Source organism: Anabrus simplex, chromosome 8 (assembly GCF_040414725.1).
Source record: "Anabrus simplex isolate iqAnaSimp1 chromosome 8, ASM4041472v1, whole genome shotgun sequence".
NCBI lineage: Eukaryota > Metazoa > Arthropoda > Insecta > Orthoptera > Tettigoniidae > Anabrus > Anabrus simplex.
The window spans coordinates 226242363-226267113 of NC_090272.1; positions in this window are offsets into that span (position 1 = coordinate 226242363).

Genomic DNA, 24751 nt, shown 5'->3' on the forward strand with positions numbered 1-24751 from the left:
CATCAGTAGCTATGTAATTTAACTTGCTTTTTGTAAAACTTCCTTTGTTATTTTTAATATACTTGAGCTAGAGGTTTCTTGTGTTTCTTGTAAGTCTTTTCTCCCCCATAATGCCATACCTTCCCATGGACCTCATAGGGTTCCTGCACCTTCCACTCTCCTTTCTTAGTTGTCATTATTAGGCCTGTAAATGTTCCCTTGTATATGATTTAATTTTGTGTATTGAAAGTTATCCGTCACGTTTCCACGCTCTGATGTGTATTCACCACCACTGCGTCATTTTACTACTTCTTTATTCACATTTAATGTCAATATCATTATTATTTTTGTATTATTATTATTATTGTCTCGAAGCAATGATTCACATTAAACTGGAGCGAGTACAGAGAGTGAGAGAGTTTTACTTCAAATAAAGTTCATGTCTATTTAAAACTGCGGATTTATTAAACTAAGTCAAGTACAGTTGGAGATCAGTTAGGCATGGTGTGCTTCCGTCCTGCTGCTAGCGATGTCCCACGTCGAACCACTGCTCCTCTCGTCCTCACCACGGAACATCTCTTAACAACACGGAACCACATACCAATCCCTCAAGAGCTGTTCTGGACGGTCTTGAAGTTCTAGATGTTCTGAAAGGTCTCGGAGTTCAAGTTACAGGTTTTGGTCATGTGGAATAATGGAGCAAGCACATGTATACATCCCGTGGACTTGTAGGATACACAAGTAAGGAGGTGTAACTTATAATTGATTTGCACTGTTCCTATGAAGGGATTAAAGAAAGGGTGATATTTCGTGTTGAATGTCAATGGAATCAGATGTGAGACATTTCTTTAAAGTGAATTGCACTAGTCTCTAACTTGAGATGAAAAATTAAAGAACTCAGACAAGATTTTTGTAGCTGAATGTTACTGAAATCAAATCCTCACATTTCCTAATATCACTTGCACTTGTAAAATTAAGCACACAAAACACAGAGGTAATTAGTGCTCTAAATGTTTGGAGAATTGAGGGCGCATATGCTCTTCGGGTCCTCTAGGATTTCAAGATCGTTTTGATTCTATTTGCAGTTATTTGGAGAGTTTATTCATTGAAATGAACACTGCTAGATGCCATAGGATTATTATTCACACTGAGTTAAATGACAATCACTTCAACTGGGTTTTAGAGGTAAAAAATTCATAATGTGTGAAATTAGTCCCATTCACATGCACACACCTTTACATATATAATATATATAATATATAATACACGACACTGTTAGAATGAAAACTATTGAGCAAAATTAGTCCCATTCTCTTGCAAGATTGTTTTAAAGATGTAGATTAATATTGTTAACTCAATTTCTGAATGGTGAAAATCGGTTTCGTTCACACAATGTCCTGAGTTCACAAATAATGTGAAACTATTTCACACGAAGACAGGCACTGTCAAGTTAGGAGAGTTACCAGTATTTCAAATTTTTAATTCGTGAGGCACAGTATCTCCCCACCAGCCCTGCACTACACCTTCCCCCTACGCTCCTTCCATCCTCACAAACACAGCTGAGCCAACAATAGACTCGATCGTGCAAACAAGACCATTACTTTGAGAAGGCCAGGCCATTTGAAAGGACAACCACCTTCTAAACACCATTAGTTTAAAGCTTTCTTCACACCCATTTCACACTTTTTACTTATTAGCCCAAGTTTCTCACACAACCTCATTTTTTTCCCATTACAGATTGGAACTTCATTGACGGTTTCCACTAGGTCACTTACAGTTTACCATGCATTTGTCATTTCCTCTAACACAGCATCTCAGTTTTATGTTGCGGCCCTTCCAACCTTTTATAACAAGGCAAACTAACCAGCCAACATTATGAAACAATAATCAAGAATGGGACCGCTAGATTGAGAAGATACTGAGAATGCTGCTGTTCTAAAGTTTTAAATTTCATCTGCATCTTTCCATCACTTGTCACAGGCATTTCGCCTGCACGTTATCTCAGGCTTGGTTTCTCAAACTTTTCCACTCCCACTCCTCTCTTAGCCACTCGATGTGAAAGTGTTTCCACAAAGACAGACTTTCGACCTGAATTTTCGACACAGTGATTTTATCCTGTTTTGAATTGTTATAAAACCAATATTTTGTAAACTGAGAGGTTCGCAACCTCACTATGTGCATTCATTTCCATTTGTATCATTTGTTTTCATTTCTTTTCTCCTTAGGTTAACACAGTTTTACGTTTCAATTATGTTTCGTATTAACCCCTGTTTTCACTGTATTTTATCGCAGCAAGTTGTTCTTTGCTCCACATGATGAAGTTAAATATTGTATATTGTGCTAATTTTGTTTCTGTCATGTCTCTCTTTTATTTTTTCATTTGTTCCTTCATTATGTTTTTTGGCATTTTTTTAGCTTGTATTATGTAAATTATTTCAACCCTCCCCTTTTTTTCCACTGAAGATGGCTCAAACGAGCCGAAACAATTTTGAATTTGATTACTCCATCTAATGATGGAATTATATAATGTATTGAATTAGGAGGATACACTCAATTTTTTACCTTTGTAACGTGAAAGCTGTCAATACGGAATGATTCTAATATCTTGTAATCCACAAAGTTTTTTGCCTTTTCTGATGATTCTCTATGTCAATTTGATTTTATATGGTCTTTGGCGCTGGCATTGGAGTCCTTACATTTTGTGAAATGTTTCATAATGAATGAACCTTGAAGACCTCTTTTAACGCTCGGCTTAAACAGAACACACGTTCGGCAAAAGACGCCCTTCAGTTCATGAGAATAGCATAGCCACGTAGAATAATCCTTCAACCACTGGTGTCTGAAATCGTGGCTGGTTCCAGCTCTCAAATCACTTTTAAAATCATAGGTTACTTCAGGACCCATGGTTTTAACAATAATTCATACTTAAGAGTGTCACCTATATTTTCCTGCAAAAGAACATGCCAGTGTCTTTTCTGTCACTTTCATCTTTCAGAAACAATTAATAATCCTTCTTGAATTCCACTTTATCACAGCATTGTTCTATATCTTTTGAAGATTCCAGTTCGCAAACACTGCACTCTTTGTTCTGTTCAACACTGTCACTTGACACACTTATTTCCTCACAACTTCCAGCCCCTTTACTTAAGTTACTAAGCTTAGCCATTTTGAAAAACCATCTTATATCCATTCCTAATGCATAAAAGTTGCTAAATTGTTTGATTTTATTAGCAATAATTTATAACCACTAAGTTAAATAGATAAAAATTAATAAATCACTTCTCACTATAATAGCCGCTTTGATAACAACACAAACATGGCAGCAGTGGCGTGCACTGAACCCCACCTACCCCAGCGCTGCTTGGGTAAATAACTTTGTATTTATATTTTCTTATTATTCCTTAGAACGCTTTTTATAAAGTTTAAAGAACTGCTAATATCTAAGCCAAGTACAGCTGTCTCGATAATCCGCTTGTACTACCACAGTTCAGCTTCTCCAATGAGCTGGGTTTCCTTGCCAGCGCGAAAGAGAGATACCCAAGCGAAATTTAAGTTGCTTGGATGACGCATGTACTTGAAGCTTCCTTGTCCTTGAAGATGTGGCCCCTCCCCAGACAGCAATTTACGGTGACAGGCCAGCTAGCTTAGGTAGAGCCTGTTAGTTTGAATACTTGACACTCAAAGTGTTCAGCGCCACACAGTAGAGGCTACAATAAAAATATCAACAAGGTAACAGTATAGCCACTTACACACTGTCTTGCTAATAAAAACAAAACCTGTTTATGAAATCAATTGTAATATAAAAGAATTTATTTTATTTTCGGATTTTGGCACGTATAAATTTTTTTCAATCAATTCATTGATGGCACGTGTACAGTATGTTTTCTGATAGTCGCAGAAAAATATTTAGGTTGCCCAGCATGAACACAGAGCTAAGCGAATGTTGTATTTGGTTGTCTGTAATGGTGGTCTATAGTGAATTTTTGTAGTGTTCCTCTTGGATTACAGGTGAAGTTTTCGTGAGTTCTGTGCCATTATTCATGAATATAACGTGTGTTATGCGTCGTGATGCTGTAGTTTGATTTATGATGGTGTCGTCACTGCTGTGAATATCAGTTTGGAAATATGTACGAGTGTACAGTGGAAAATATTCTTGAAAGGCCTTTCTCAGGTAGACCTTTCCATGAAAAATCCAGCCTTATAAAAGAAGGTAGGCCAACTCCAGATTTCCACGCTTAACAAAACAAGTAAAACATTTCACTAGTCACTTCACTGCTTCTTTGTTCGAAAAATATGTTTGGTTGACAGGATGCACCAAAGTGAATACTCTGTTCTGTTGGTCTTGCCTTCTTTTTGGTAAAGACAGAAACACAAGCTGGACTAAGACGGGGTATATTAATCTGGGAAATTTTACCAATGCAGCTGTTTCTCACGAAGAGTCTATAGAATATATCAGAGCATCTTATCTCTTAGCGCCGTTTGGTAAAGATAGGGTGGTCACACAATTAGATGACCAGTTCCAACAGGGAATCACTTTTCATAACGAGACGGAAAAATCAAAACAGGGAACTCTTGAAGCATTTCGTTAATGTTTTGTGCTTTTTATGTAAGCAAGAACTTTCTTTCTGAGGGCATGACGAGTGTGAAACATCGAGCTGTTACAATACACTGCAGAATATGACCCTCTCTTGAAAACCCACTTGGAGACATCCACAGTTTTTAAGGGTGTATCAAATAGAATTCAGAATGATTTAATTGATGCAGTGGCAAACTCATTGCTGGAAGAAATAAAATGTGAATTGAAAGAAGCCAAGTTTGTTTCAGTTTTAGTGGACGAGATGACTGATGTTTCGAACACTGCACAACTCTCTGTTGTTCTACGTTATGTTTACAATGGGCAAACAAAGGAAAGATTTGTCGGGTACTGTGACATCAGTGAAAACAGAACAGCTTTAGGCATTTCAGAAAATGTAAGACAATATTTGACTGAGTTTGACTCTAATAACAAGTTAACTGTGCAGTCTTACGATGGAACTGCTTCAATGACCAGGCATATGAATGGAGAGCAAGCTTTAATTAAAAGAACACATCCTCAAGCTTTATTTATTCATTGCTATGTGCACTGCTTAAATCTAATTTTGTCCCATACTGTGGACAAGTTGTCTGAATGCAAAATATTTTTTAGCTCTCTTGTTGGTATTGCTGCTTTCTTTTCACGTTCATCTAAACAGGCTAAATTCCTGGAGGAGTATTTGCAGAGAAGACTTTCTAGTGTTTCACCTACTAGGTGGAACTATACAAAGAGGTTAGTGAGCACCGTGTTCATTCACAGAAGTGATTTGTGTGAAGTTCTCAACTCAATGCTACGAAATTCCCTCGAAATTGAGAAATAAATTTTAGCTCCAGTGAAAGGTTACCTCCTCACGCTGAATGATTTCACATTTTGTTTTCTCCTTAGGACATTTGACAAAATATTTGCTTTCACTGATGTTCTCTACAATATCCTCCAGATGAAAACTTTTAACATCATTTTCTGCCGGAGAAAAGTTGATGAAATTTGGAAGGCCATTTATTCATTAAGGGGGTGAATTTGAGTCCATCTATGCAGAAACAGCACAAGAAATAGGTGAGCCATCAGAAAGAAATAGTCCTAATTACAAACAAATTTACTGTGAAATATTTGATAATGTTGACAGTCACCTCAAAATGCATTTTCAGGATTATGAACTTCTTAGGACTAATATCTACGGGGAAAGTATGACATTTATCAGAAAAATATCCCTCAAGCTGACATTTCTAGTCTTTTATATTCATACCCTGGCTACTTTGATGAAATTAGGTTGAGAAACGAACTAACAGTGTTCTACAGTAGCGAGGAGTTTAACGAAAAGAGTCCATTTGAATTAATGAGTCTCTTTTCAGAACGATCATTAATTTGTTGTTTCCCACATCTTTCTAAGTTAATTGCAATCATTTGTACCATACCAGTGTCTACTGCTTCGGTGGGAAGGACCTTCTCAGCTTTAAAAAGAATAAAAAACTACTCAAGGAACAGAACGGAAGAAAAAAGACCTTCAAGCTTGGCACTGCTTTCTATTGAAGCAGCATTACTGGAAGACGTTCACCAGAAAGATAGATTTTATGAAACAACTGTTCGCTACTTTGCTATGCAGGAGAGAAGAATGGAGTTCACCTTTAAATGAGGATGTCAATGTTGTTGACATGATTCAGGACAGACCACTCTGTCACTAAGCAACATGAAATTAATAATCTCATTATTTAGTGTTCACTACTTTAGTGGCCAAAACGGTTGGCAGAATGGCAAAATATCATCTTGGAGGAATTCTTCAATGTGCACCAAACTCTCTTTCACATTACAAATTTCAAGTGGATTTGAACTTACCCCCCGCCCCCCCTTCCTGACTGCAGAGTACCAGCTACTGGGAAAATCCGCAGCTGAGTTCACCTCCAAAAATCATTCATGTGAGTTATAATTTCAAAAGTTCTTTAATACCTAAATTATCTTTATTTATGTCCGACTCGTTGGCTGAATGGTCAGCGTACTGGCCTTCAGTTCAGAGGGTCCCGGGTTCGATTCCCGGCCGGGTCAGAGATTTTAACCTTCATTAGTTAATTCCAATAGCCCGGGGCTGGGTGTTTGTGCTGGCCCCAATATCCCTGCAACTCACACACCACACATAACACTATCCTCCGCCATAATTACACGCAGTTACCTACACATGGCAGATGCCACCCCCCTCATGGGAGGGTCTGCCTTACAAAGGCTGCACTCCGCTAGAAATAGCCACACAACATTTTTATTTATTTATTTATTTATTTATTTATTTATTTATTTATTTTTATTTATTTTTTATTTATTTATTTATTTATTTATTTATTTATTTATTTATTTATTTGCTTGTTATATTGCCACTTAGTTATCAAGTGAGTACATAAAATGGTGGGCTAGGATTGTTTATATAAAAAAAAAAACATTTTTGCAGCTGGGGCAACGAATATGTTCACCACATGCCACTGCATCGCAGAATCAATGAACTATTATACAATGATTTGAGTGTAGACGATTTAACACTACAAGTTAAGAATCTACTGTACAACAACAATGGCAGGCTGCCATTTTATTATAGCAATCGTCACTTTGTTCACAAGAAATTAGCCACCATATTATTGCACACCTTAAAAATAACAATATACAGAATTTCACAGCACGAACAAATATTGTGGTAAGATGAAATGGCATAACATTAGGCGAGAGCACAATAAATAATCCACTTTGTAAGTATGACCTTACACCACGGCAAGCTGTTTCGAGTTGAGCCTCACATTGTAATTTCTTTTAAAATTTCTTCCTATTTTTTATATATTTTTATTTGGTTTTTATTCTTTTTAACAATTTAAATTATTTAAAATTTATATATCCGCTTCAAATTGTCAAAATTAAGTCCTACACTGTTTTCCTAAGACTTCAATTACGTCACCTTTTATTCTTCAGCCGGAGAAACAAATGCCTACAAGACCTGCCTAGCAACAACTATACATAACTGCATATCACAAGTTCAATTTCATAACGAGTTATCCTTCGAATTTGCATATTAGATCAAGTCCATTAACTCGTTATCGATTTGAAATACAACATCTTCTTACGTCTTCATATGTGAATGCGGCATAACAGGATTGTACTAGACCTGCTTATGAACTTCAACTGGATTTGTTTCGGCATGAAATAGTGGTGTTCATTTTACTCTTTTGACTGTGATCATTGTGTTATGAACATCAACTGCAATTGCTTCGTCGAAATAGTGTTAATATTTTGCCTGTGATCATTGTGTTAGTTGTTTTTAGATCTTTATGACTTAATTTTTGCACTGATTTGCTAATTGCCTGATGATGACACTTCAAATGTGTTAAAACCGGTCCCAAATGAACAGGTTGTAACTTCTATTTGGTTCAACTTAACAATGGCGTATTGAAAGGTGGATCCTTCCTTCTATTGAATATTGTATATTTCTCTATTCAATACAGAAAAAACATGAAATTTTTAACTTTAAATGTCTAATATAATCAAAAAGAATGTTTTCCTATAGCTTACAAACAACACATGTCAAGCTGCCTGATCTGTAATTATCTGTTTTATGTTTATCACCCTTTCCCTTGTACCCCGTGACTACTACTGCAACTCTCCATTTGTTTGGTATTGGTCCTTTATGCAAACAAGAATTAAATAAGTATTTCACATATAACACTATATCCCAACCCATGGCCTTTAATATATACCCAGAAATGTTGTGTAAATGTTATTATCATAGGCAAATATCGGGAGTTTGCCAGTATGAATGGTCCTAAGTAGGAACCAAAACTAGTCCTGAAATAATAAAACAGGCTATTTAATACAACTGATAGATGAAACAAGGGACCATCATTGAAATAAGTATCAATCACTTCCTCTACCTGGACATTTTCCTTATATCCAGCTATCTGTACATACTGCTAACTTAATACTTCAGCCTTCATTTATACACATCCCTTGCTAATTAATGCTTGCTTGTTGTTGTAAGGGGCCTAACATCGAAGGTCATCGGCCCCCTTGCTAATTAATTACCCCTGGAATAACCTTCCTGGAGCCTTTAAAGAACCTATACATATCCTTCCATTGTTCCCTAAAACCCATATGATTGCCAATTATGTTTGCAATCATATTGTCCTTAGCTGGCCCTTTTGCTAAATTCTATTTTCTAACAAGTTTCTTCAATTTCTTCTTACTTCTGCAATCAATCCTAACTCTATTTCTTTCTAACTTGCTCCACTTTCTTAATCTCTTTCTTTCCCTGTTATAATGTAGTGGATCCTTACAATACCTTACCACCTTTAAAGGTGCTGCTTTCAGACTCCTCAATAATTAGTTTAAACCCATCCCATAGGCTGTTTACATTTTTATTTACCATTTTTCACTGACCATAATTGCTTTATAAAAATTCCCCCTTGCTCTCTTATCAGCCATATGGTATTGCCTAATAGTCCCTCTTTTACAACCTTCCTTTCAATCACATTTATTTTTAACTACAACAAACACAGCTGCATGATCACTTATACCATCTGTCGCTTCAATTTCTCTATAGAGCTCATCTGGCTTTATCAGCACCATATCTAGAATATTTTTCCATCTAGTTGGTTCCATCACTTTTTGATTCAGCTGCCTTTCTCAGATTAACTTACTGTTTGTCATTCACATTCCCTTGTTAGTTAACATATGGTAAGTTGAGATCACCCACTACAACACCGTTCCTTTCTGCATCATTCCCCCCCATAGCCGATTATTTCATCAAATAATTCTGTATCAGCATCAATGCCAGCCATGCCAGGTCTCTACACCTCAAAAACATTCAGTTGCCTATTATCTTTAGATATAAGTCTTACACCTAGAATTTCATATTTCTCAACTTCTTCATAGCTTACAAATTATTCTTTCATCAATATGAATGTCTCCCACCTCTAATCTTTCCTAATCTGTCTCTGTGATAAACACTCAGTTTCATAAAAAAATTCCACATCCATAATATCACTTCTCAGCTAAAATTCAATTTCTGTTACAATATCTGGTAAATATATATATTAAATTTCTTCATTCTATTCCTTTCTTTACAATACTTCTTCAGTGCAACATGAACAGTTTTATATCATCCTTATTTGACATCCTGCCTCCTATACTGTCATCACCGCTCCCTGGAACACCTCGTTTCCCTGAATGCACCTCGCTATAAGTCTTATAAATAAACTTCCTAATTTATTTGTACCATTGCGGTTCAAGTGATGGCCATCTGAACATAGATTGCTATCTCCTACCCACCCATTAGGATCTGCAAATCTCACTCCCTATTTCCCACATATCCACTCCATAGTCTCATGTAAATCCTGTATAACCCTCCAGTCAGTATCTCTCATACATCTCTGCTTCCTTTAAACTTCTCTCGAGCTGCCCTAACCAGATCCAACACATAATTATGCTGGTACCTATTCTTGCTTGCTGTACATTGTTGGTACCAACATGGAAAATTATCACTCCTGCTTGCCGTCCTCTTTCCCTTCTGTTTTCCTCAACATCTGCCTTAACCTAATGCTGGATAACACACTACCCTGGTTCCCATTCCTCCACAGACTTTCTCCACATGTCTAACAAATGAGTCACCCATAACCAGAGCCTCAACCGCACCCATCCCAATAGACCCCCACTTCTCCTGGTCCCTCTTAAGTTCCCTGACCCCTGCAGAACCTACTTCTTCCTCCCTTCTCTCCCTACCCTGTTACACCTCTGTCTTCCTATCCTTCTCTTCCTACTATTCCCCTTCTCTTGCCCCACTCCTCCTGTGTACATCTTCCCAGATCTCCATTTTCCCATTTCTGTTCTACCTGCAGTGACTCATACTGATTCCTCACCAATACCTGCCCTGGGCTCACTCCCTCGGGTTCTCCCCTTCCTTCCTTCCTTCCTTCCTTCCTTCCTTCTCTCCCTCTTGCCTACCTGCCATATCCCACACATTCCTGTCTTCCGTTACAAGCCTAATTTTCTCCCTCAAGCTCTTATCTCTTCCTTCAACTTCTTTAATTCTCACTCACAACCGTAGTCCCTACACCTGCCTCCCTCAGCCATTTGGTTACCTCTTGAAAGAAATGTGAAATAATATGGAAATATCAACAGAAATAAAATAGCATATTCTATGAATAGAAGTATATATGTCAAAAGGGAAATATTGTATACCACACAAAGATGTCATGACAATAATGCAAGCAAGATACTAACTGATAAAATAACTATACTACAATTATTCTAACTAGTTATAAAATACTAGAAATAACAGGCCAACTATAGAAATGTGTAGTTACACTAAAATAGATTCTTTCTTTCTTCCTCTGTTAGGGTCTTCTAGGGACCACAAGACAATTTCAATGCTTCATCCTTTGTTGTTCCTTCTTCCTCTCCCAGTACTCCTTCTTCCACTCACTATGCTTTCTTTTCCTCTCCTCAGACCAGTTTGAGCCTGTTTTCTTTCCTTCACGACCTTGGAATCCTTCCATTTTTAACATTTTCTTTCTAAAAAAATCAATATATCTCTCTCTCTCTCTCTCTCACAAGATATTTGAAGATCTGTTTGGTTAGCCTGTCATCATCCATTGTGTAAATGTCCAAAAAAATATTAATCTCCTCTTCTGCATTGTATGTATTATGTTTTCTATGTTCTGGTATATTTCATCATTACTTCTTGATTTTCAGAGTTCTGTAGTTCTTAGCAGGCCAAGTATTTTCCATATAATTTTTCTTTCCAGTACTTTTAATTCATTCAGCTTGTAATTAAGTACTAGACATTCACTCGCATATAGGCATTTTGGTTTGACTGCTATGTTGTAGTGTTTGAGGTTTTTAGATAACCACTTTTTATTGTAGATATTCCTAGTTATACCGTATGCTCTTTCCATCTTGTGTATCATTTCTCCTACAGCAGATTTTTCCAAACCATTTTCTTGAATTGTTTCTCCCAAATATTTACCTTCTTTATTTTATTTTTTATTTTTTTGCTATGGGCTTTGAAAACAAAGAATGGCAATAATTGAAAAAAAAAAAAAAAACAGAACTACTATTAACTGCTTCGCACCAAGCAAGCTTTCCATGTGGTTTGGGAGATAGTGGGTTCGAAGCCCACTGTTGGCAGCCCTGAAGATGGTTTTCCATGGTTTCCCTTTTCACATCAGACAAATTACCTTAGTTAAGGCCACAGCCGCTTCCTTCCACTCCTAGCCCTTTCCTATCCCACCATCACCATAAGACCTATCTGTGTCGTTGCAATGTAGAGCCAATTGTTAAAAAAAGAAAACGAAAACAACAAACTTATTTCACCAGTGAAATATGATGTTTTCATTGCAGATTTCTTTCTTTCAACAGAATTTACAAAGGTATCATGTTATTTAATTAGCAAAACTCTGTGGCTCAGGTGGCAGCATGCCAGCATCTCACCACTGGGTTCCGTGGTTCAAATCCCGGTCACTCCATATGATATTTGTACTGGACAACGCAGAGACAGGACAGGTTTTTCTCCCAATGCTCTGATTTTCCCTGTTTCCCTGTCATCTTTCATTCCAGCAACACTCTCCAATAGTATTTCATTCCATCTGTCAGTCATTCATCATTGTCTCAGAGGAGTGCAACAGACTTCGGCAGCTGGCAGAATTCCTGTCCTTGCCGCGAGATGGGGGCTCAATTCCTGACCTGGTCAAATGGCTGGAAACAGTGTGTGTGGATATTTCATAATGTTATTATTACATGACTCTAGCAGCCCACACTATTTAACCAGGCCTTTGAGTTTGTGTCTATTGTAACCGCTCCAGGACAAATACGGATACACATAAAAATAATAATAATAATAATAATAATAATAATAATAATAATAATAATAATAATAATAATAATACCAGAATAGTAATAAATAATATAATAATAATATGACTAAGGAAACTGTTGTAAATAACGCAGTGGGGAAGTATTCATCTCAGAACATAGAAGCATGACGAGTATCTTTCGATATACAAAATTAAATCAAATACAGGGAACACTTACAGGCCTAAAATGACAACTAAGACAGGATGGTGGAAGGTGCGGGAAGCCCTAATGAGGTCCATGAGAACGTATGATGTTATGGGGGAGAAAAGACTTACAATAATACACCCAACAGACAAATAATTATTGAGAAAATGAACATACAGTACAATTATAAATGAACAAATAAATGAACTGCAGATTAACTGATACTTGAGATACAAACAAAAGATGTGTAAGGGAAACAATTAAACTTTTCGGTAACAAACAAACTTTGACATGACGATTCAGAATTTACATAATGAAAGGAGGCAACCTTGAACGAAACAAAATTAATTACACAATTCAAGAAAGTGTTACCGTTACTTACAACTACAACTAAAGTTAGAAAAGAAGGTCTGCCTCTGAAAACAACACGTTGCGGACTAGCATAATCGCTAAGTCATATAAATGCTCTATTTTGGAAAATGTGGAAAACTAAAGGAAACTCCGCCACACAAGATGAACTTTTACATAATTACTGAATTTACAGTACATTAAGTGGGAATAAGAATGCATTTAAATAGCATAAGGCAAAAACAAAGCGCTTACCTTTGGCGGCTGACGACCCATTGCAGGACGGACGCAGAACGTGTCCGCCCGCTGTATTGCTCCAAATTCAAAGGCACGGACAAAGTGACTCGCACCCGTGAGGAGCCACAAACAGGAAATAGAGAGATTACAAATGACCAATAGCAACACTCCAGTTTTCCACATTCACCTATTAAAAATCCTAATATACTGACCAATAAAAATACTTGTACTTTTGGCCTATAATAATTATCTTCTGGAATCGCACATTGCATATTAGCAGATATTACAAAACGACAGGAAGGGCCACTTACACGTGGCACACCCTGCCTCACAAGTCATATATAAAATTTCCACATCCCTTTCCATAGTTAACAAAATAATACAATTTAAATCAGGAAATGTAAATGACCCAGGTCTCTTTGAACATAAATCTTCTTCATAGTCCATTTCTTCATATGCCTAAATGTGTAATAATTTTTAAATAAGAAAGCTTCATACAATAATTTACTTGCATAAACACTTCAGTTCTTTAAATGTTTTTATTTAGACCTACCTAAAATTATGACAAGATAAAATTTACATAACATTACATACATAATAAGGACTTCTGTTGCTTCACTGATTTCTGCTCACCAACGGCCACATCTATGGTTTATACAGTTTAGTGCATGACTGTAGGAACTCGCATTTTAGTTTACTGGATCAATCATCTAATGTCCATGGTTTATGTGATGTAATATATGAATAGGAACCCACAATATACTCAACTAAACCAGCCAGTTACTGTCCATGGTGCTTCCCCCTGAGAATATAATCATCACCATCAGTACCTAGTGTAGTAAACCAGTCTTACTTTGACCACAGTTCACAGTTCACATAACTATGGGATCTAGCGCTCTCTCTCTCTCTCTCTCTCTCTCTCTCTCGCTCTCTCGGGGGGGGGGGGGGGACGAAAGAGGGAGGTCTTATTCATTCCTGGTGGGTCTTGGAGCTCCTCGAAAGAAATTTGAAATGATTGAAAAGTGTTCTGTAGCCGATACCAACTATAGGTACTTGATCAATCACTCAACTACTATAATACGCCTACCATAGTGATACAATCCTCCAAATGTATGTCAGGTTATTTACGAATACAATAGGTGCTCAGTTTCTGATTATGCCTCTGAATGCCCATCTACATCAGGTTGCATTGGCTGCTGGCTACTAGGAAAGTATCAACCTCCTCCATGATATCTATCAAGGTTTCATAATCAAGAAATTCTAGTATATCAGGTTGTTGGTTGATATACAAAATATTCAAACATACCTAGTAGTAGAACTCTATCAAGGTGTGAGTCTTAGTCTTCTAACATTCTGGAGGTCATCGCAGAGATTGAATGCCTTCTGATATGCTGCTGAGGTAAGATGATGCAGTTTTATTGCTGTTCATGTCTGTAGAAGAGCACTGAGTCTATCACAGAAGGCATTTTGAACAGTAAATGCTTCAAATATGCTATTGATGTAAGGAGAGACAGTTTATTGCTTTTCATGTCTCTAGAAAAGCATTACCGGTGGTCTGTTTATCGACCATTGTATACATTAATTTGCCAAAAGCAGATATGTACATTTTCACTTTATCAAAAGCAAACTTTATGACCTGCTGAAAAATCAGTATTATATTTAATGATAACTTTTGATTGCTAATTGAAAATTAAATAGGAAATGTTCTTCTCTTTTAATGGACAGTGAGAACAATACCAGGAAAACCACAAAATAGAAAGGAAAAGAAGGGACTTAAATGCTTCTGCCATATTGTCACAGAATTATTTACTCAGACCACATGCATTTTCAGGATCAATTTTCAATATCTCATTCATCATGGTAGGGTACTATTATGTTTCACCCTGTAAAGAACATTATTGCTTTTCCTTATTACATTGCCCTCATAACATTCTCTGATTTATTATTAAAATTCTTGATAAAAATTATATATATCGTCCACCTGTTCAATACAATAAAATATTACCACTTAAATTGTTTTGATTAAAATTACAACTTTTATTATAATTTGGATCCACCTTACTCAATACATAAAAACTGTTGTTTAGATGAAATTACAACATATATTTCAAACAGAACTAGTGTCGACGCCCTTTTTGCGTCCTCATCAGCTCATATAGGTTCTTGGAAAAATTGGCAATCTCATAAGTTTATCTACGTCAAATTGAACACAATTTAAAACCATATTAACAACCTAAAACTGTGTTACCATTATACTGTCTCAAAGTCCATATTTTCTACAAGTCCGAGACTTGCGAGTCTTAAACCTTAAATTGGTGAAAACATATGTAAACCGGTTTGCTCACTAATAAAATAACGTGGATTTAAAAGAACAACAACTTAAAAATAAAATAGTCTTGAAGAAACATTAGCTTAATTTAACACACTTCTTAAAACGTGACGTGGAATCGTATTAAAATACTTCAATAAAATCTTAAGAGTCGCTTTAATGGAGCAATCATAGTGAGGTGGAAACGAACAATCGGTCCTTTAAGATGTTAACAAGTACAGCGTTCCCAGTTCAATGCGGACCTGAAATAATAGGAATGTAATAAATTATCAATTAACGGAAGAGGCAAAATATAAAATTACGTCTTACAACGTAAATGTTTTTACGTGACTCACCTCAAAAGATCGCCGTCCATGCGAAGCACAATGAAGCCTAGCGAGCAGTGTTGTGTTAGTAATCAAGTGTCCAAGGTTGGTCGGGACTGAAGGAGGGATTTAAGGGAAAGTGGGAGGAGCAACTGAGGAGCGGCAACTTGTTGGAGCTCCGGAGGGCGTGGTCGTAAAAAGCAACTAGTAAAGCTATTATGCATAATATGAAACACCATCCTATTGACCGGGATATGTACATTTTTTTTAACTCAATAAGGAAATCAAAAAGAATATTTGATTTTTCAGAAATTTCATTTAAATTAAGGTTTTGATTTAAATACTGATCCAGGTGTATATAGCAACCCTCCGTAACATCCAGCAAACTTCCTTTTCCTAAGTTCTCCAAGATCTCATTGTCCTGTTCAATAGATGTGAATTTATGCTTTAGATCATGTACATGCTGGCCTACCGCGGAAAAATATGATCAATGTGTTCAATTTGACGTAGATAAACTTATGTGATTGCCAATTTTTCCAAGAACCTATATCAGCTGATGATGACGCAAAAAGGGCGTCGAAACTAGTTCTGATTGAAATATATGTTGTAATTTCATCTAAACAACAGTTTTTATTTATTGAATAAGGTGGATCCAAATTATAATAAAAGTTGTAATCTTGGTTCAATACGGACAAGCAATGAAATTTACTAATTTAATTGATTAAAATTAGCGCTGATTTGACTGGAAATAAGTTCAGAGTTGAACAAAAAATGGTTGGCTGAAGGAGGATCATTGAAATCAGGTGGACTGTTTTCAATGAAAATGTCAAATGTTACTTACTTACTGGTCATCACCGTTGGAACAGGGTGAAATTTAAATTCTGTATTTCTTCAGTGAAGAATCAAAATGTTGATCAGGTATCTTGTGGGGAATTAAAAATATCAAGTATAAGAACAAAAACATTTTGAAACGGAGTTATGAAATAAAATGCCAAAATATGTACTCTCCTCTATCCCCATACATAAGTTGTTCAGGTCGGATTGAAGTTGACTTTGGCACTGACTTGGACTGCTCATAGATTATGTTCACTATGGGAAGCAGCAGATGAGGATAGGGACAATGAGTTGAAGGACAAGGAGCCGTACATGTATTTCATGTTTGTTTGCTAATTCAGACATCTTTCAATTATTATATGAACAAGAATGTTAAGTCTTTTCCTATACTTCATTGAAATTGTGAATGGAATTAAATTTTTGATCAAGGTTTATGTGATTATTTTCCAGGATGTTTAATAAAGTTCCTGTCTTGGCTATGTGCAGGATATCTAAATCCTTATCTATAGATGAAAATGAGTGATTGTAATCTCTCATGTGTTCACTCATAGCAGAAAACTTCCTGCATTTAGCTGTATTAAACTGTTCTTTATAATGGATTAGAAAATTCTTCCCAGTCTGTCTGACACCAATTACACTTTAACTTATAGACCCTTGATTGCGTAGATTTATTAAGAGTATTTTTGTTATAAATCAATCAATCAATCAATCAATATTGATCTGCATTTAGGGCAGTCGCCCAGGTGGCAGATTCCCTATCTGTTGCTTTCCTAGCCTTTTCCGAAATGATTTCAAAGAAATTGGAAATTTATTGAACATCTCCCTTGCTAAGTTATTCCAATCCCTAACTCCCCTTCCTATAAATGAATATTTGCCCCAGTTTGTCCTCTTGAATTCCAACTTTATCTTCATATTGTGATCTTTCCTACTTTTATAAACGCCATTCAAACTTATTCGTCTACTAATGTCATTCCACGCCATCTCTCCGCTGACAGCTTGGAACATACCACTTAGTCGAGCAGCTCTTCTTCTTTCTCTCAATTCTTCCCAACCCAAACATTGCAACATTTTTGTAACGCTACTCTTTTGTCGGAAATCACTCAGAACAAATCGAGCTGCTTTTCTTTGGATTTTTTCCAGTTCTTGAATCAGGTAATCCTGGTGAGGGTCCCATACACTGGAACCATACTCTAGTTGGGGTCTTACCAGAGACTTATATGCCCTCTCCTTTACATCCTTACTACAACCCCTAAACACCCTCATAACCATGTGCAGAGATCGGTACCCTTTATTTACAATCCCATTTATGTGATTACCCCAATGAAGATCTTTCCTTATATTAACACCTAGATACTTACAATGATCCCCAAAAGGAACTTTCACCCCATCAACACAGTAATTAAAACTGAGAGGACTTTTCCTATTTGTGAAACTCACAACCTGACTTTTAACCCCGTTTATCAATATACCATTTCCTGCTGTCCATCTCACAACATTTTCGAGGTCACGTTGCAGTTGCTTACAATCTTGTAACTTATTTATCACTCTATAGAGAATAACATCATCCACAAAAAGCCTTACCTCCGATTCCACTCCTTTACTCATATCATTTTTATATATATAAGAAAACATAAAGGTCCGATAATACTGCCTTGAGGAATTCCCCTCTTAGGTCAGATAAAGCTTCACCTACTCTAATTCTCTGAGATCTATTTTCTAGAAATATAGCAACCCATTCAGTCACTCTTTTGTGTAGTCCAATTGCACTCATTTTTGCCAGTAGTCTCCCATGATCCACCCTATCAAATGCTTTAGACAGGTCAATCGCGATACAGTCCATTTGACCTCCAGAATCCAAGATATCTGCTATATCTTGCTGGAATCCTACAAGTTGAGCTTCAGTGGAATAATCTTTCCTAAAACCGAATTGCCTTCTATCAAACCAGTTATTAATTTCACAAACATGTCTAATACAATCAGAAAGAATGCCTTCCCAAAGCTTACATACAATGCATGTCAAACTTACTGGCCTGTAATTTTCAGCTTTATGTCTATCACCCTTTCCTTTATACACAGGGGCTACTATAGCAACTCTCCATTCATCTGGTATAGCTCCTCCAACCAAACAATAATCAAATAAGTACTTCAGATATGGTACTATATCCCAACCCATTGTCTTTAGTATATCCCCAGAAATCTGATCAATTCCAGCCGCTTTTCTAGTTTTCAACTTTTGTATCTTATTGTAAATGTCATTGTTATCATATGTAAATTGTATTACTTCTTTGGCCTTAGTCTCCTCCTCTATCTCGACATTATCCTTGAAACCAACAATTTTTACATACTACTGACTGAATACTTCTGCCTTTTGAAGATCTTCACATACACACTCCCCTTGTTCATTAATTATTCCTGGAATGTCCTTCTTGGAACCTGGTTCTGCCTTAAAATACCTATACATACCCTTCCATTTTTCACTAAAATTTGTATGACTGCCAATTATGCTTGCCATCATGTTATCCTTAGCTGCCTTCTTTGCTAGATTCAATTTTCTAGTCAGTTCCTTCAATTTCTCCTTACTTCCACAGCCATTTCTAACTCTATTTCTTTCCAGTCTGCACCTCCCTCTTAGTCTCTTTATTTCTCTATTATAATAAGGCGGGTCTTTACCATTCCTTACCACCCTTAAAGGTACAAACCTGTTTTCGCATTCCTCAACAATTTCTTTAAACCCATCCCAGAGTCTGTTTACATTTTTATTTACCGTTTTCCACCGATTATAGTCACTTTTTAGAAACTGCCTCATGCCTGCTTTATCAGCCATATGGTACTGCCTAACAGTCCTACTTTTAAGACCTTCCTTTCTATCACATTTATTTTTAACTACCACAAAAACAGCTTCATGATCACTAATACCATCTATTACTTCAGTTTCCCTATAGAGCTCATCTGGTTTTATCAGCACCACATCCAGGATATTTTTCCCTCTGGTTGGTTCCATCACTTTCTGAATCAGCTGTCCTTCCCATATTAACTTATTTGCCATTTGTTGGTCATGCTTCCTGTCGTTCACATTTCCTTCCCAATTTACATCTGGCAAATTCAGATCTCCCGCTACAATCACATTTCTTTCCACGTTGTTTCCCACATAGGTGACTATCCTATCAAATAATTTTGAATCCGCATCAGTGCTACCCTTTCCCGATCTGTACACTCCAAATATATCAAGTTGCCTATTATCTTTAGAAATGAGCCTTACACCTAGAATTTCATGTGTCTCATCTTTAACTTTTTCGTAGCTTACAAATTCTTCTTTCACCAGAATGAACACTCCCCCTCCCACCATTCCTATCCTATCTCTACGATACACACTCCAGTGCCGTAAGAAAATTTCTGCATCCATTATATCATTTCTCAGCCATGATTCAACTCCTATTACAATATCTGGTAAATATATATCTATTAAATTACTTAATTCTATTCCTTTCTTTACAATACTTCTACAGTTCAACACTAACAATTTTATGTCATCCTACTTGATTTCCAGTTCCCTGTTCCCTTATCACCGCTCCCTAGGCCATCCCGTTTCCCTGAATGTACCTCCCTATTACCCTTCCAAACAAATTTCTTAACTTATATGTACCACTGCGGTTTAAATGAAGGCCATCTGAGCGCAGATCCCTATCTCCTACCCAACCATTGGGATCTAGTTTGGAGGTGGAGTTATCGGCTCTGAAAGCAATATATTAGGTTTGGTTCTTGAAAGATGTTTGAGATTTGTTACAGATTATTATTATTATTATTATTATTATTATTATTATTATTATTATTATTATTATTATTATTATTATTATTATTATTATTATTATTATTATTATTATTATTAAAAGTAAAGGTTAATGAAATCTCTTTTCCTTTCTTTTCTTTTATGAGTGTGGTAATGGGTTTACTCCTAATCTTATTTAAATTTCTGTTGCTAAAATCACTATTGTAACCATTATTGCGTGCTAAGGTATAGATAATGTTGATTTCTTTGTTGTAAGCCTTCTAGGGCATGGGGATGTTCTAAGCTCTATGTATTATGTTATAAAAAGTGGCCATTTTGTGGGTGCTGGGGTGGAGTGAATCCTGTCTCATGGTTTTTATTATCTGAGTGGACTCCTAAAGATTTCAACCTTGAAATAGTTGTCACATCTTCTAATTTTAAGGTCAAGAAAATTTATTCTATCCATTTCTGAATTAGGGTGTGTAACTGTAAATGTTATATAAGAGTCACAAGTATTAAGTTTTTCAAGGAGGGTTTTACTATTGGTGATACGTTGAACAATAATAGTGAAAATATCTACATTTATTGACCAATGGAATATTCCTTATAAGTTGACAAGTATCCTACTTTTTCCTAGATTATTTAGGTAGATTTCTGCTAACATTCCAGAAATATGGGATCCCATGGGAAGTCCTTTCTGCAGATGAATTGTATTATTGAAAGTGAAATAATTATTATTGAGAATGAACTTCAGAATATTTAAAAATTCTTCTACTTCTAGTTTACTCAAATGACTATACTTATTTAAATTTTCTTTGACCATATTAATAGTTTCAACTATAGGAATATTGGTATACATATTCGTAATATCTAAGGAATGTATAGTATGATGTGAATTTAAGTTTCTTTGTTGTTGTTGTTTGTCCAACCCTTGTCCCGTTTCCCTACGGGGTCGGGTATGAGGTGAGATGAATTTGTCGTGGCGGTTTTTTATGACCGGATGCCCTTCCTGACGTCAACCTCATCAGAGGAGTTAATGAGAGATGAAATGAATGACGTGATATATGATAGTAGGGAGAGGGTGAAACCCGGTGCCGGCACATAGCCTACTCCTGTCGAATAGCACCAAGGGGTCTGCTCAAGGCTTAACGTCCCCATCCGACGGACGAATCACCATCAACAGCGTCATATGCCCTCACTCCTGCCGGCCAACATTCTGATGGTGAAAATTTTTTCGACCAACGGGACTCGAACCTCGGTGTTAGACCGTTTTTAGACTTTGTGATATTACTAAATTCTATGGAGTTTTTAACAGAAGTTCTGCTAGAAAAAGTATTGTGCTTGGCCAAAATGTTTTGTATGAAGTGAGAAGTATTATAAAGAAGACTATTTTTCAAATTAATAATAGGCCTGATGGGAGCACTGATTTTGTGCATTTTAGGTAAAGCTCTAGCAGTAGGAATTTTGGGATTCATGAAAGTAAATTTAGAAATTTGTTGCTCATTGAAAAGGGTTAAAGTATTGATCAAATTCCCTTTTAAGGTTTTTTTTTTTTTCATTTCATTGGTAAGGTCTTTAGTTATGATAGAAAAACTCTTAACAGAAAACTTCAGTTTTATTGATATAATCATTCATATTCATTAAAACAGGAAGTTTTCTGCTATGAGTGAACACATGAAATTTTACGAGCACTTATTTTCATCTATAGATAAAGATTTAGATATCCTGCATGTAGCCCAGAAAGGAACATTCTGGAAAACATTCACATAAACCTCGAACAAAAATCAAATCCCATTCACAATCTCGATGAATTTCAGGAAAAGACTAACTTTCTTGTTGATACAATACTGTAATTGAAAGAAATCTGTATTAACAAACACGCACATTTGCTGCAACATGAAATACATGTACGGCTCCTTGTCCTTCAACTCATTGTCCCTATCCTCATCTGCTGCTTCCCATAGTGAACATAATCTATGAACAGTCCCAGTCAGTGCTAAGGTCAACATTAATCCGGCCTGAACAACTTATGTTCGGGGCTAAAGGAGAGAGAGTACATATTTTGGCATTTTATTTTATAACTTTGTTTCTACAAGAAAAAAGTTTAATTCTCACACTTGGTATTTTTAATTTCCATTTAAATACCTGATCAACATTTTTATTCTTCACTAAAGAAATACAGAGCTTAAATTTCACTGTATTCCAACATTGACAACCGATAACATTTGACATTTCCATTGAAAACAGTTCACTTGATTTCAACGATACTCCTCCAGTCGACCACTTTCTATTCAACTCTGGACTTATTTCTAGTCAAATCAACACTAATTTTAATCACAGAAAGACTGCTTTTTGTTTTTTTGTTGGCCTTTTCTTTTTTGCTGGCCTTTTCTTTTTTGCTTTACATTGCACCGACACAGATATGTCTTATGGTGACAATGGGACAGGAAAGGGCTAGGAGTGGAAAGGAAGGGGCCATGGCCTTAATTAAGGTACAGCCCCAGCATTTGCCTGGTGTGAAAATGGGAAACCACGGAAAACCATTTTCAGGGCTGCCAACAGTGGGGTTCAAACTTACTATCTCCCGAATACTGGATACTGGCCACACTTAAGCAACTGCAGCTATCGAGCTCGATTAGCAAGATTGGAGAATGATACGGGGGATGATTTAAAAAAAAAACGAAGGTTACAAGGCCGATATTCCTGGAGTTTTGTCTGTTATAGAGAAATTAGTAGTGTGCAGTACTAATACATGTGGTTGGCAACTGTGCAGTGTGTCAGTCACGCGCCGCCTACAGTGCTAGTTGTAGGTAAACACAAATGGCGGCTCATTTGGAAAACTGATCTCACGAAGAAATCCACTCAGTTATTCGATTTCTGTGGGCGAAACATGTAACCGTGGCTAAAATTCACCCTGGCAGCTGGTAGAGGTTTATGGAGAGACTGTAATGTCTCGTCAACATGTCGCAGAATGGTGTCGAAAGTTTGTGGCCGGTGCAGAAAAGGTCACCGACGAGGATCACAGTGGCCGACTCAGCACGGTATCAACAGATTTTAACACAGCTCATGTGAAGGAACTGATTCAGGACAACAGAAGGATCATGTTATTGCATATGATGGTGGAATTGGGTATGCCATTCGGAAGCATTCGTCACATTGTTCGCGATATTCTGCAGCACCAGAAAGTTTGTTCCCAATGGGTTCCACAAAATCTGTCCAACAAAACAAGGAGAAATGCATGGGAGCAAGTCTCCAAACTTTTGGGATGGTTCTCCACGGAAGGGAATGGTTCCGCCCTCCCCCACCACACTGTCGTGGGTGTCAAAATATGGATCCACCATTACACCCTCAGCGTAAGTGGTCATCAGTGGAGTGGAAACACACCTTCTCTCTAAAGACAAAGAAGTTTAAGGTGACTCCATCTGCAGGGAAGGTGACGGCCACAGTGATCTGGGACAGCGTGGGTGTCATACACATGGAGTTTTTGGAAAGAGGCCATACAGTGACCGCAGACTGATACTGCAAGACCTTCCCATGACTGCATGAGCAATCAGGTCGAAATGGCCAGGACTTCTCACCAAGAGCATCATCTTCCTTCACGAAAATGCGTGACCTCATACAGCTCAGCAGTTCAAGCAGTTTCACTGGGACATCATTGACCACCTTCCCTACAGCCCGGACCTCACTCCAAGCTACTTTCACCTCTTTCCTCACTTGAAGGAGCACCTAGGAGACCGATGATTTGCTTCAGACAAGGACGTGAAACACTTTCAGACAACATAGCTGAACACGCAAGAACAGGATTTTACCAGGAGAGAATATTCAAACTCATCCCACGACGTGACAAGTACCTAAGCCAATATTGAGACTATGTCAAAATATAACCGAATGTATGTACTATCAGTTGGCTGTATGAAATAAAATGTACACGTTTCACTGCAGTCTTTGTAACCTTACTTTTTGATCATCTGTCGTAAATATTTTAAACAAAATTGAATTTTTATTGTATACTGTTAAATTCTTTCTTTTTTTCTTTCTTTCTTATTATATTTTTATATACTACTTCTTTATATGTACTGTAACCATACACAAGTACCTACGATGCCTGATTTTAGGTCAGGAAATGTTTGTAAATGACGATCTCCCAATTTTAGGTTAGGAAATTTTTGTAAATAGTTTGTTACATAAAATAGTGAATATCGTGCAAATTTGTTAAATCAACATGTAAGAACATAATATTGTAAGAAGAATTTATAGTTAGGGAATATTGCATATGTGCATCATTATATTTTGTATAAATTTCTGTTTGGGTAAGAGTCTGTGCACATGGCCTAGTACTGAAGATTGTGCAAAAAGGAAAA